Source organism: Lissotriton helveticus, chromosome 7, assembly GCF_964261635.1.
Source record: "Lissotriton helveticus chromosome 7, aLisHel1.1, whole genome shotgun sequence".
In the NCBI taxonomy this organism is placed as follows: domain Eukaryota; kingdom Metazoa; phylum Chordata; class Amphibia; order Caudata; family Salamandridae; genus Lissotriton; species Lissotriton helveticus.
The window spans coordinates 31147581-31162348 of NC_136068.1; the positions used below are offsets into that span (position 1 = coordinate 31147581).

The 14768-nt window shown below is 42.9% G+C and overlaps 1 pseudogene; it reads left to right on the plus strand.

The window, feature by feature from the left end:
• Positions 1–10965, plus strand: part of LOC144768905 (uncharacterized) — a 59493-nt pseudogene extending 48528 nt beyond the window's left edge.
• Positions 10966–14768: the final 3803 nt, after the last annotated feature.

The window sequence follows — 14768 nt, forward strand, 5'->3', positions numbered from 1 at the left end:
GCAGCCTCACAATCAACAAGAGGAAAGTCCTCAAATTTGCATGAATAACATTTTTTAAAAATTAATGCAATGCCTCCCCCTTTCCTAAAAGTTCTATCTTTCCTGACTATGACATAGTTGTCGGGTAAAGCAGTAGCCACGTCAGGTCCTGAGCTTGTGTGTAATCATGTTTCTGTTAAGAAAATTGCATCAGGTTCTTCACTGCTTAATAAATTAAAACTATCCTCCTTATGTTTTGGGAGGGAACGGCAATTAATATTTCAAAAACTATATGGGCCAGATGTAGGTGGCCCAATACCGGTCGGTAACGGCCGAAATTACAGAATTTTGGCCGTTACCGACCGGTATTGGGCATTTGGGATGTAGGTGGCTACATTTCAGATTTGGTAATTTACCAAATCGGTAATTTAAGGAATCGGTAATTTACCGATTCCTTAAAATACCGAATCGGTAAATTAACGAATCTGAAATATAGGGAGCACTCAAATGAGTGCTTTTCCCATTTTAGGATTCGTTATTTACCACCAACTATAAGTTGGTGGTAAATAACAAATACCTTTGAAAATGCAAATCTGTGCATTTTAAACTGTGCCATGTGGCAGACATACATGCCCTTAGGGCATTTATGTGTGCCACATGTGCACACAAGCACGATTCAGGGGTGCAACAGGGTGTCAAAGTGACACCCTTGAATGTTTTCCCCATTTTACCAAATCGGTATTTACCGATTCGGTAATTGCCATTTATTCCTATTGGCCTACATGCCCATAGGAAGGAATGGCAATTACCGAATTGGTAAATACTGATTCGGTAAATACCAAATCTTACCAATTCGGTAATTGTTACCGAAAAATGATCTACATACCATTTAGATATTCTTAAATACCGAATCGGTAAAATTCGGTATTTAAGAATAGGTAAATTGAGATTACCTACATCTGGCCCAGTATCACAAAGGTTTAACTATACTGCATGGTTTATAGGGCCAATGAAAACAGTGATTGGCACGCTTTCATTCAGTGCAGTCTACAACAGTAATCTGCAAACTAGTGTTACAATGTATTTTGCTTACATTTATAGTGTATAGTGTGTTCTATTAATATTGGTATTATAGCACTCCTCTACAAGTGATTGGTCAGCAAGGCAAATTCCATATTTTCAATCAACCACCACTTTTTTTCCAGTCACCAGCGAAACCAGTAATGAGATGGAAAAATGGGCACAAGTCATTTGAAAATTTTTAAATTGATATTGAGCTTGTATGTAGTAGGGCAAGTTGGGTATGGCAGGTCAAGACATTTTTGATAACCTGCCAGAGATTGAAGCAGCTCCAGGTCAATTTGCACCTTTAAATGAATATGACGAGGCAGTAAAAAGGACGTAAAATCTATTTATTGAAACACCAAATGTTAAAGTGGAAAGGCATGTTTTTAATATGAGAAGTAACAGGAACAAGAAATTATTGAAGAGTCCATGTGGAGACATGATGGATATAAATTTGAGATATCAATTTGTATTTCACTACTATTATAAAGAATGCATGGAAGAAGTTTGGTCTGTGTCATCCATGAAAAGAAAACAGTCTAAAAAGTGGGAAAACTTCTGACTGTACAGAAGAAACAAAAGTCAAAGAACTTCTTTGTAAAAAAAAACGATTTTAAATGTTATGTGGCTTAAACAATCACTTAGGAAATCATTCAGGGTGTCCAGCTATTGGAAAAATATGTATGTGAAAAAAGTGGGTAATTTCGGGGATCTTTGTATAAATACATGGCAAGTTGGCAAAAGTGAATATAGTAGATGATTTTGATGAGGAAATATGTTCAAACATTCTACTTACTGTTGACTCAAAACAAGGTCCATTAGGAGTAGTACACATAGGTAAAGTAGAATTATCCATAGTGGCAGGTTCTCCAATTTCAAGTTAGGCTGATCATATATTTTATAGATTGTAGAAGAATGTGAAATTGATGGAGTCAGATGTCAATTTAAAAGCATTTGGAGTATTTGACATTGAAATGCTAGGATACTTTAATGAGATTTTGGAACTCATAGGACGCTCCATAATAATAAAAATGTATGTGGCAGTAAGGGGAAGAGACACAGTAGGATGGCAAGATCTTGGTTAACTTGTAACTTGTATTTTGCTAAAACCTGGCTCTAAGGAACCCATACTGTTAGGAGATATGCTTATTCTCAATTTTGAGCAGACATATTAGGATTTGCCACTTGAAGAGGTGTTGGAAAGACATAATAGGGTATTTTTCATACAGGTTGGTTGCTTAAATGGATTTGAGCATCAAATCAGGTTAAAAGAAAATGCAATATCAGTGACTCATAAAATACTACTTTCAGTTAGAAAAGAACTTAAAGAACTATTATGTACACTGTGTAAATATGGTATCATAGAACCTAATGACTCATCAGAATGGGTTTCTTCAATAGTGATTACTAAGAAAAATGGTGAACTTAGACTTTGTGCAGATCTAAGATCATTAAATGAAAACATCATAGTAGATAGTCATCCACTTCCGAAAATACAAGAGATGCTTAACTCAGACAGTGGTTCAAAATACTTTTAAATTATTGATTTAAAATCTGCATATCATAAAGTCAGAAACCTGGAGTTCCAGTCGGCTGAGACATTGGCTGCCCCAACTAAGTATTCTAATTTGAGCGAGATTTTGTTGTTCCAGGCAGAACATCCAAAGTCTCTTGGCCAGGTCTGACAGATCTGCAGGTTTCAGTCCACCTAGATGGTGTATATGTGCTACTGATTTGCCCTGTAAAAAATGCTTGAAACTCATCAAGGCATAAAGTGAAGTCCTGCAGTTAATTCTAGGAATTTTATGTGGTGGTATTGGACTTGGCCCTTTTGGCAGGTTCACCCCGAAACGTTTTGCATTTTCCTAGCCTTTTTCTGTAACCTGGTGTTTGTGATTTTAGGCCTCTGCGCACTTTTCACTGTGGTCCAGTGCAAAGTGTGTGCGCTCTCTGTGTATGTGTGGTGAGAGTGGCCGGCCCTCCCATAGGAATGCACGGGGAATATGTGTGTCCATGGTAGTTCCTGATGTGTGGGGAGTGCAGGGGCGAGTTTGGTATGTGCGAACTCGTGAGATTAAATGCTGCGCGGTGATGTGCTCAGATTTAATGTGTCTAGTGTAGAAGTGCCACTTTTAGAAGTTGGCATGTCTGTGCAGTGAATGTGACTTGACTGTCTGGCTTGTGATTGGCTGGAGCTGGCTGGTGTGCTTGGCTCCAGGAGTCAGGATGGGTCTGCCCGGTGGTGAATGGGGAGATCTGCATGTTGATGGAAGGGAGGAGTTGCACCATGGACCTGATTAGGGCTGGGCCTTCCCTCCACAATGCTGGCTCCACCTCCTGTGGTGCGTCTGATGTCCCTGGCCTGTCCTGTGAATAGGGAGAGGGGCTGAGCAAAACAAAGTGCTCCAGAACCAGTTGCATCTGGTTCGCCCATTGCCTGCACCTTTGGAGACAAAGGATTTTGTGTATAAAAGAAGGGGCTGTGACCCCATGATTTTGTTCTTGTCTTGCACTTGAAACTACCAGGGGTGTGCTGCAGCTGGGGCCCAGGGGAAGGCTTGCCTCCCTGGGCCCTGCCCTGCCCCTGGATGCTTGAGGACTTATTGGGACCCATCTGCCTTGCCCTTGATGCCTGGGAAGACTTCTGGGACATTTGGCTTTATTTTCCTTGCCCCCAGGACCTTTGCAAACCTTTGGGCGCCCCGGGAGTGTAGAGATTTGGCTCCAAAAGGAGCCCTGGAGCGTGGCAGCGCTGTGCTGCACTTTTTGTCCTGAGGGAATCCCCAGCGTAGGGATTCCCCCGAAATTGCTCCACTGCGGGTGCCGACCCCGCTTCTTTAATTATTTATATTACAAGTGCCCACTCTGTTTATAGGAGCCCAAGAGGGTTCCCACCCCGCTTCTACATTTGGTTTTGCCCTCGAGGGAGCCTACCCCTCGTTTTGCCTCTTAAACGTGATCACTGCGGCGGCCCAAGTAGAAAACAGGAAGTCAGGCAGCCATCTGCCTGACGGCGGGCGGGACATCCGGTTTCACGGAGGAAGTCCCGTGCACGCCCCGGCAGCCAGAGAAAGTCTTCAAGAGTCTCACTGGCTTAATCCTGAAGTCCCGGTCCCGAGACGGGGGACCGGGTGAAACGCGGCAGGTGCGAAGACGGGTTCCCGAGAGTAAGGGAGAGCCCAGCGTGCTGCCGCCATGGAGGAGTCCGGCGGAGGGAGCCAGAGGCACATTGCTGGTGCCAACCCCTGCCGCATCCAGAAGGAGGAGTCGCCCGCGAGAAGAGAGCCGGCGGAGACACCAGGAAGCTCCAGTAAGGTGAGGGCTCCAAGTTATTGGTGCCCTTCAAGGCACAGGGCCTTTCTGCATTTCTTGAACCGCCCCGTCTTTCAGGGGTATGCTCCCATGATGAGGCCATGTTACTTTGAGGGCCTGGAGGGGCCCGCGCCCCACCCCTGACTGTACAGGCAATATGGCAATGCCATTTTTCAGAGCGGCCCCAATGGCATTGGGCTGCTGCGACCATGGGGGCAAGTAGATTTTTTATCACAAGGGCATTTCTTGGTTCAGAGCCGACGTGGCTCCAACAATGGGGGCAGTAATCATTTCAAAGAGCCCATGAGGGGCCAGAGAGGCCCAGGTCTCCCCCTGTGGGATGTCACAGTGTTTGGGTGCAAAAGTTACTTTGGGAGCTAGTATGCTCCAGGGGACATGTTGATCTCTTAGAGCCAAATAGTTCCACAGGTTGGCCCCACTATTCCTAGAGCCTGAGGGCTCCAACACGTGCATAGTGGATTGTCAGAGCCTAGATGGCTCCAACGTTTGGCGCAATTTATTGCCAGGGGCCAGTGAGAGCCCATTTCGCATTCTGACTATTTACAGCTGCCCAGCAAGTAGTGGGCAGCTGCAGTAAGAGTAAGAGTCCCTGAGAGGGACAGAAGTGGCACAGAGGTGCCAGGCCTTCCACAGCTGCGCAGCACTTAGTGGCAGCTGCAGCGTTTAGGCCCTGTTATTGTTCCCAGCTGCCCGGCAACTAGTGAGCAGCTGCAACATTTAGGTTTTGCGCAGATTGCGCACCCTTGACTTTCGCTGCCCTGGCTGCGCGCCCTGACATTCTGGACACAGGGCATTTGAGCCCCTTTTTGCAGTTGGCCAGGGGGACTGGTAGATGTATAGGGCCCAAGGCCTAATGTGAGTTATACTTAGGAGGTAGGGTCTAATGTGTTTAGATTAGTGAGAGATTGCATAATGTGTTTATGCTGGTGAGGTTGGCGCAGGATGTAATTCGCGCCTGATGTGACTGTGCATAATGTAGGTTATGTTACAGGTTAAGGTGGAGTACAGTGATTATCATTGGTTACTGGTTGTATGTTTATGATCTATTTTTACTTGTACCAATTTCTGCTAAGTGCTGATCCTGACAGTGGCCCATATGGCCCTGTCTTGTGTAAATATTCCCTTGTGAATATTGCCCGTGCCAGTTGGCACAGTGTATATGGTGTGATTACTATCTGATGTGTTATGCGAATACAATGGCTATTTTTATATAACCTTGTGTGGAGTTCCTTTTGTAGTGTGCCTGGGATGTTGTTGCTGTGTGCGTGTGCAAATGCTTTACAGATGGCCTCCGGGATAAGCCTGACTGCTCTTGCCAAGCTACCAAGGGGTTGAGCAGGGGTTATCTTTGGAGTGTAACTCCCTTGCCTTGACTAGAGTGGTGGTTTCTGCCTGGCTTTGGTGCAAGCCTTAGCCAACCAGAAATCCCAGTTCTAACAGGTGGGATCTCTCAATGTGGGACGACAGTCACCTCGTATTCTCGGTTCCCAGACGAGCACCCCATCCAAGGAGACTAGTATCTGATTCGAGAATGTAATCCAGGGATGATCCAAATATTGCACATCCATTCCATGCATCCACGTTTTCCAGCCACCAGCTCAGTTATGATTTTGCCTCCTGAAACAAGGAGATTTTGTCGCAATACCACAGGCCTGCTCGAAGGGCTCTTGCTTTTATTCTTTGAAGAACACTGTAGTGAACGGGACCTGAAAATATGGCCTGAATGGAGAAGGATAGAAGGTCTAGAATCCCTGCAAGTTCTCTCAGGGTTAGTGGGTGTTGTTTCAGTACAAAGCGTATCTCTTTGTGGATTTTGGCAACCTTCTTCATTGGCAGGAGGAGACTAGATTTGACTGTATCTGTTGAGAAACCCAAAAATACTATGTTTTTCGAGGGTGTTAGAATAGACTTTTCTTTGTTTATGATAAAACCCGGGCTCTCTAGGAGGGATATCATCCTCTTTAAGGGCTTGATGTAGGTAATAGCAAATTACCGAATGGTAAATACCGAATTTTACCGATTCGGTATTTACTAATCGGTAATTGCTATGTAGGAAAAAAAATTGGTAAAAATACCGGTAAGATTCGGTAATTACCGAATCTGTATTTGCCATTGATTCCTATGTGTCTTGAAGCCCATAGGAATCAATAGCAAATACAGATTCGGTAATTACCGAATCGGTAATTACCGAATTTCCAAGGGGGACAGGGTGTCACTTTGGCACCCTGTTGCACCCCTGTTTCTGGCTTGTGTGCTATGTGACACACATACATGCCTTAGGGCATGTATGTGTGCCACATGGCACAGGTGTACATGCACAGATGTGCATGTACACAGAAATTCGTAATTTACCACCCAATAGTTTTGGGTGGTAAATAACGAATTTCTAAGGGCCTGTGGCACTGTAAACTGTGCCACCTACATATTGAATTACAGAATCGGTAAATTTACTAATTCGGTATTTTACTGAATCGGTAAATATACCGATTCGGTAAAATATACCGATTCTGTAATTTTCTAGCTTCTAGATTACAAAACCCAAATACCGGTCCGTAACGGCCGAAATCGGCCGTTACCAACCGGTATTTGGGCTCCTACATCTAAGTCTTTGAGACTTTGCATATGATACTGAGACAATATGAGAATGTAGTCCAGATAGATAATAAGATGTATACCTCTCTCTCAGAGGAAAGAGATAACTGCTCTCATCACTTTTGAAAGCTCCAGGGAGCCGATGCAAGGCCGAAGGGGAGTGCCTGAAATTGAAAAAGATGATTTTACCTGAAATATTTGAGGTAACACTGACATTCCTGGGCCATTGAAATACTGAAACATGCGCCTTTGAGGTCCAGGTTTACTGACCAGTCTCTCTCCAGTAAAATGTCTCTTAGGAGGTGGATACCCTCCATATTGAAGTGTAAATGGTGAGGAACCTGTTTAGGTCCTTGAGATTTATTACTGGTCATTGGATATTTCTATCATGGCACCTTTTTTAACATCGAGGGAATCTCCTCTTCTACTACCTACGGTTGGTTTTGAGATAGACTTAGTTCTCTGGAGAAATGGCACTGGTGTGGTGGTTGTACGAAGTTTATCTTGAAATCTTGAACCTTTGGACAGTTTCTAGAACCCAGGGGTCCCCGGTGATTGATTACCAGGTTTGGAAAAATAATCAGAGGCACCCACCCCCTTTTACCTGGGTAGAATTGCAAAGATGAAGATCAGTAATCACTGTTAAAGGTGCTTGTGATCTGTCCGCATCCCCTCGGGCCTCTTGAATGGGACCCTAAGCCATGTTGTGGATAAAAGGGTGATGGTGTTCCTTGCTGGAAGCTCCTGCCAAAGCCCCTTGCTCTGAAATTGGGCCTGAATGAAGCTCGGCCGGGAGAAAGTCCCCTTCTTCCGGCCCATCCAAAAACACTTTGCTAATCCAGATCGAATATTTATTTGTCTAATATCTCCTTGTTTTGGGAGTTTGTTTCTTCCAGTGCATTATCTTGAGTCTTACTTAGACTAGTGCAGGTAACAGTGCCATTTTGTGCACTCATTGGGTTTGTGTCGCTTAGGACAGCCATCATATTTGAAGTGTTTAGAGTGCCACTGTTTCTTGGGGTGCTTAGACCTCCCCTCAAATTTGAGTTGCGTAGACCTAAGTGTTTTGAGGTACAAGGTCCTCCTGAAATGCCATTGGAAGAGACACCCTTCTGTATTTAGTCTTTTTTAATCTATTTCCCCTCTACTTACAAGTATCTGGCTCCCCACCAGACATTGAGTCCGGGTTAGGTTCTTCCTCAGAAAGGGTGAGTCTTTTGTTGCTCAAAACCTGATGCATGGTCTCACACACGCAGGTGCACATTTCTAGTTGGATGAATTTTTCATGAGATATCCATTAAAATGTTGGAGTTGTTCAAAGGATTGGCTGTGTTGATCTGACAATCTTACAACTTGTGCCTTCTAATGTATTTTACTATATATATTCCATTTGAAAAATAAGAAGTTTTTTTTTTGAGTGAACTCCTTGTTGGTATAAGATAATGCCACTATCACCTTGCCTGCAAGGAATTTGATATTAGGGCTTTGGATATTACTTTTTGGAGTAATGGACAGTTCAACTCAAGACCCCAGGACTGCCAGAGAGACGCTCAGCTGTTCGCCTGATGTAGCAACTGACAGAGTTGCTCGATCGAACAGCTGCGTCTATGATGGACAGAAGCAGCCGTTGCAGACTTCTTTCCTCAAATCGGCCAGTTCTTCTGACACGCTCCTATAGCATTGCATGCCAGGAGAAGAGGTGTCGTAGGGAGCTCTTGATGCTCTGAGGTATGTGGCTGGGCATGGTTAGGGGCTCTGAGATGTGTGGCACCTCTCACGGTGCATGGTGTTTGTGGTATGGTGCGCCAATGTGACAAGTGGAATAAGGGTGGCGACTGCCCTGCACGATGCAGTGATAAATGGAAAGGGAGTAGCCAGCGGTCATCATTAGAGTTAAGAATGGGTGGGGGGACGACCACAAATTGGAAGGCTTGCCTCTTTACCCACCATAAAACCTTAAATGATAATAGTAAAATATGTCCATACATATGTAAATAACAGGCTTATAATCAGGTATAGTAAACATAATAAGCTGAGATAGAGAATAGATAGATAAAAGTTAAGGTTAAGAAAGGTAATTGTATGGATACTTATCTGTGTGGAGGCTCATTTAAGAGAGGCAGATTGTACTGAGTGCATGCCTATTATAGCCTGACTGTATTATGTTCTAGAACAATCTATACTGTGATGTAATACTTCAAAATGGCTGTGTGGAAGTTGGCATTAAAAGATTAATGCATAATGGTAGCCTCCGGTCTTTTAATGACACTGCTCATGAGACATGATGTACTTGTACCATCTTGTATGCTAATAGTTTAAAATGGAGGCATCAATGGGTTACAAAGAAGCATTAATGGTTTACAAAGGAGGCAACAGTGGTGTACACAGGAGGCGTCAATGTTTTACAAAGGAAGCATTGTTGGTTTACACAGAAAGCATCAATGGTTTACACATGAGGTATCAAAGGGTTGTAAAGGAGGTATCAATGGTTTACAAAGGAGGTATTAATGGTTTACAAAGGTGGCATCAGTGGTTTACAAAGGAGGCATCAATGGTTTACAAAGGAGGCATCAGTGGTTTACAAAGGAGGCATCAATGTTTTACAAAGGAGGCATTGTTAGTTTACACAGGAAGCATCAATGGTTTACACATGAGGTATCAATGGTTTACAAAGGTGGCATCAGTGGTTTACAAAGGAGGCATCAATGGTTTACAAAGGAGGCATCAATGGTTTACAAAGGATGCATCAATGGTTTACAAAGGAGGCATCAATGGTTTACAAAGGAGGCATCAATGGTTTACAAAGGAGGCATCAATAGTTTACAAAGGAGGCATCAAAGGGTTGCCAAGGAGGCATCAATGCTGTACAAAGGAGGCATCAAAGGGTTGCAAAGGAGGCATCAATGCTGTACAAAGGAGGCATTGTTGGTTTACAAAGGAGGCATCAATGGTTTACACAGGAGGCATCAATAGTTTACAAAGGAGGCATCAATGGTTTACAAAGGAAGCATCAATGGTTTACAAAGGAGGCATCAATGCTTTACAAAGGAGGCATCAATGGTTTACAAAGGAGGCATCAATGGTTTACAAAGGAAGCATCAATGGTTTACAAAGGAGGCATCAATAGCTTACAAAGGAGGCATCAATGGTTTACAAAGGAGGCATCAAAGGGTTGCAAAGGAGGCATCAATGGTTTACAAAGGAGGCATCAATGGTTTACACAGGAGGCATCAATGGTTTACACAGGAGGCATCAATGGTTTACACAGGAGGCATCAATGGTTTACACATGAGGTATCAAAGGGTTGTAAAGGAGGCATCAATGGGTTACAAAGGAGACATCAATCGTTTACACATGAGTGTGAAAGAAGCTTCAGACAACCAACACAGGTATTGTTATGGTTATGATAATCGTTATGAGTATGATGATTATTATTATTAGTAGCAGTAGTAGGAGTAAGAGTAGTAGGAGTAGTAGGAGTAGTTGTAGTAGTATTTATAATACAGGTAAACCTGCCTTTTATGTCAGACGTAAAAATGAAAGACGGTATAGACCACAGTTTCCATCATCAGGAGCCTTACCAGAGATTTAAGAAGACAAGATTTCCATTTGAAACTGTTAATCTATAATTGTTTCCTCGTTTTAGGCCCTAATGCTTTGGCTGAGAGGACTCTGTGCGCTGGAGAAGAAACTTTGATGTTATTAAGAACCAGAAGATCACCTCTTACATCAGTGTACAGAAAGACATAGTTAATAATTACAAATGTTTTGGTAACAATGTGTTCAGCTTCAAGTGGTTTTGTTTTATAAGTGCTGCAAATGTGACCAATTATATTCAGACTGATTTCAGTTTATTTCTGTGACATGAAAATTATGAATTTTGTTACAGAAACAATTATATTTAGTAATTAAACATCATATTTATTATCTTTTACTTTTAGGGCTAGCAATAACATGTTTAGTTCATGTAACTTTTCTTTTCTAATATGCAAAAATAAAAACAAACATAATTATTGGTGTATTGAACGAAAATTGCAACAATTTCAACAAATGTTGATTTATCCTATAAAGAAATCAGGGCAGTACATAATGGAGAAGATGAAATAATGGAGACACAAGCATTATAAGAAGAGGAGAACGTAGACACGGTATTTTAAATGACACTTGCAGCAGTTAAATTGTACAGATTGGTTTGGTTACCGGGCAGCATCTTTCAAATTCCAACTGTACCCATGTTTCTGAGTGGAGTAAATGTCATCGGCCTCTTCTCTTCCAACTGGGCGTAAGTGTTGCCATCTCCACCTCATCAAAACAGCATAGACTTCAAGGAAGCGACAGCCATTAGGATAATGACCTTCATTCCAAATGCCATTGGGTAGAATTCCTGGTCCATAGTGCTACAGCCAGCCCTACATCCCTCCTATTGATAAAGAATAGACCTGTCCTCCTGGATCCATATTTTAACTCATGAGCACAATTTTAGAAAGCCTCAGTAATCATTTCAAGCAGCTTCTTTGGTACCACCATTTTATGGTCTAGCTTGACAGACAGTTATATGAGGGGTTTTGACTTCCCATACATGTTGGGAGCCATGTTTAAAAAATGTGATTAAGGAAACAAAAAGAGTGATTGTAATAGACCCCAATTGGCTGTGGGAGGGTTCCCAATCACCTCACCTAATGTGGCCCCTGTGTTAACGTGATGTCAGCAACTTGCAGGGGAAACCCTTAATAATGCTACATTCCTGTGTGTGCATCTCTCCCTGGTCACCCCACAGAGGCCCTCTGCTCTGCCTTGTTTTAAGCATGCAGACTTCCATATAAATGCCTGTGCTGACCTCTGAGCACACCCATACTAGTAGATGTTAGTGCACACCTTTGCTATTGATGAGTCGTCAAACAAGGCCCATCCATCCTCTGTTTTACATGGCCTCTAGTTGGAGCAGGAATTGTTACAGTCAAAAGGGGCATGGCCATAACACCATTAGAACTTGTTTAAAGGGGTGTGGCCTCTGTAATGAAGGGTGTTGCCTAATAGAGGGGACTTGAATCCTTTGTTGCACAAATTCATAAATCAATCAGTCAATTAATAGGTTGACTTGTAGAGCGCTGCTTGCCACCCATGGAGGTATCCAGGCGATGGCAGGGATCCAATGTTTCAATCGAAGAGTCAGATCTTGAGCATCTTGTCGAAATCTAGTACAGTCGCAGAGGTCCGGAGGTGATAGAGGAGGTTGTTCCATACCCTGGGTGCAAGGTAGGGGAAGGAGCGACCACTGACCCTGCTCTGAAGCATGCAGGGGTGCAAAATAGTGTGAGGGAGAGTGGAGGTTTCTGCTAGGTTTGTGGAGGTTTAGATGGTGGTTTATGTAGGCTGGTCTGGAGTTGTGCAGTGCCACGATTGTGTGGATGAGCAGCTTGAATCGTCATCTTTTCTGAAATGGGAGCCAGCGGAGCTCTTTGAGGTGTCAGGTGATGTGTGATTGTTGAGGGAGATCAAGGAAAACTCTGGCTGCACTGTTCTGGATCTTTTGAAGTCTTTGGAGGAGTTGATTTGTGAATGCTTCATAGAGGGCACTTCCGTAGCCCAGTTGGCTGGTGAACCTGTCCTGGGTGAAGGTACATCTAGAGTTTTGGGGTAGCCACTTGAAGATCCTGTGTAGCATGTGCGGGATGAAAATTCATGAAGATGATATGGTGTTGAACTGAGATATCATGGAGAGTTTGCCATCTAGTATAATGCCTAGGTTGCTGGCATGGTCCTTAGAAGTTGGTGTGGGGCCAAGTCCCGTCAGCCAACAGGAGGCATCCCAGGGGGAGTTCTTGTTGCTGAAGATCAGTACTTCAGTCTTGTCCGTGTTGAGTTTGAGGCAGCTGTCCATCATCCAGTTTGTGGCATTGGTCATGCAGTGGTGGAAGTTCGTCCTGATAGTGGCAGGATCTTTGGAGAGGCTGATTTGGGTGTCGTCCGCATAGGAGATGATGTTGAGTCAGTGGGATATGATGGCGCTGGCAAGAGTTGTCATTTAGGTGCTGAAGAGTATGGGGCGGTGTGATGAGCCTTCAGGAACTCAACAGGTGATCTCCAAGGGTGAGGAGAAGGGTGCGTCACGGGGCCTGTGGCCCTTAGGGACATTGTTGTTTTTCATTAACTTAGCATGAGCATGTTGTAACTTGCCTGCTGCTTTGGTGCACATTACTACACATCTTTATTTTTGCAATACTTGAAGGATCACTTTCACATGAGAACTAATCGCTGTGTTCACACTCTGCATCTTCCTGGGATTTTGATTGAGTATTAAGTGCAAGGTCGAAAAACAATGCCCCTTGTTATTTTGTTCTGGCCAGACCATAGCCCTTGAACAAAACATACCAATGCAGCTGTTGTTTGGACAAGGTATTTTGGTTTTTAGTGGGGTACACAATTTAGGTGACATACTTGGAGAGGGACCTTTCCAGGGAGAAGAGTGAGATGTAGATCCACCATCTATAGGCTGAGGTATGGGGTCTGCTGACAAACCCCAGAGATCTTCTAATATATAATAATTAGGCTGTGGGGTTTTAGGTTTAAACCTATAATAACTGATAAAACCCCACTGAAAGAAAAATAGCCCTCACCGGTGAAAACATAGCAACACTGAAAAAACACCTGCACAACCACAAACTAAATGCCATTTAAAGAAAGGAAAAAGAAAGTGAAAGAGTCATTTTGTTCTTACTGAAGGGGTCAATAAAATTTAACTTTGTTATAGAAGCTAGCAGTAAGAAAGACTGGCTAACATTTTTCTGCTTGAGTTTTGTTCTTTAGGGATGCCACTAAAATAATGTTTCTTCTTCCTTTTACTTTTTTCAGTTTTATGGCCTCTGGTCTAAAGATGCAGGGTTTAGTTTCATGTTTTAGGTTTAGTTTAATTATTTTATAAACTGTAGAGAATCAGGACATATCAAACTCACATTTAATATTTTGGCTGCATTTGATTCTTTTACTGATAGGTAAAATGGCTTGTTTCATAAAAATCTTTCCTAATATGTGTCATCACATTTGCCCACAGAGAATGGGTAAAAACCCTTAATACATCAGCCCATAGTTTCTAGTGGGTCAGTATTGATAGTAGGTGAATTGCCAACACCTCAGGCTTTAAACATTAAATGCAAGGTATAGTGACAAGTATATATATCACCGAACATCTGGTATAGTGGTGAAAACATGACACCAGACTTTTGGAAAACATGGAACGCAGTGTGACTTGTTATGCTCTGAAAAAAAGGTTCTTTCCAAGTTCAACAAAGATTGGAGTAATATTGTTTGTATTTGTAGTGATTCAGCTACGTATATAAAAATGTGTGTGATAACCTGTCATAATTGATACCCAAGCTGAAGTGATTCCCTGTAGGAGATCCTTGCCACTTGTTAGATGGTATGCTGGAAGCATCTTTACAATCTTCAGAGTTAATGAGGGATGCTATTGACTTTTTAGTCCATTCTGGTGCACTGTTTTCTTATGCCCAGGAACTAAAACGCAAATATTTATAATTTCGTGCTTTATGTGGCATCAAAGAAAGAGTCATTCCAACTGTGCCCCTTAGCTGACGGTTCTCAGCCCAAGGGGCTATAAATGCTGAGAGGGCCTTTCCACAGACGTTTACATGGGAAGGAAAGCGTGAGCACACATGACCAAAGACTCACTGAAGAAGTATTGTATGGTGTACTACAATAAGATTAATTTGCTAAAATCTCTTTGGGCCTCATATACTCTATACGTACACTGTCTATATACCATGTTCTTTCAGTGCAGAAAG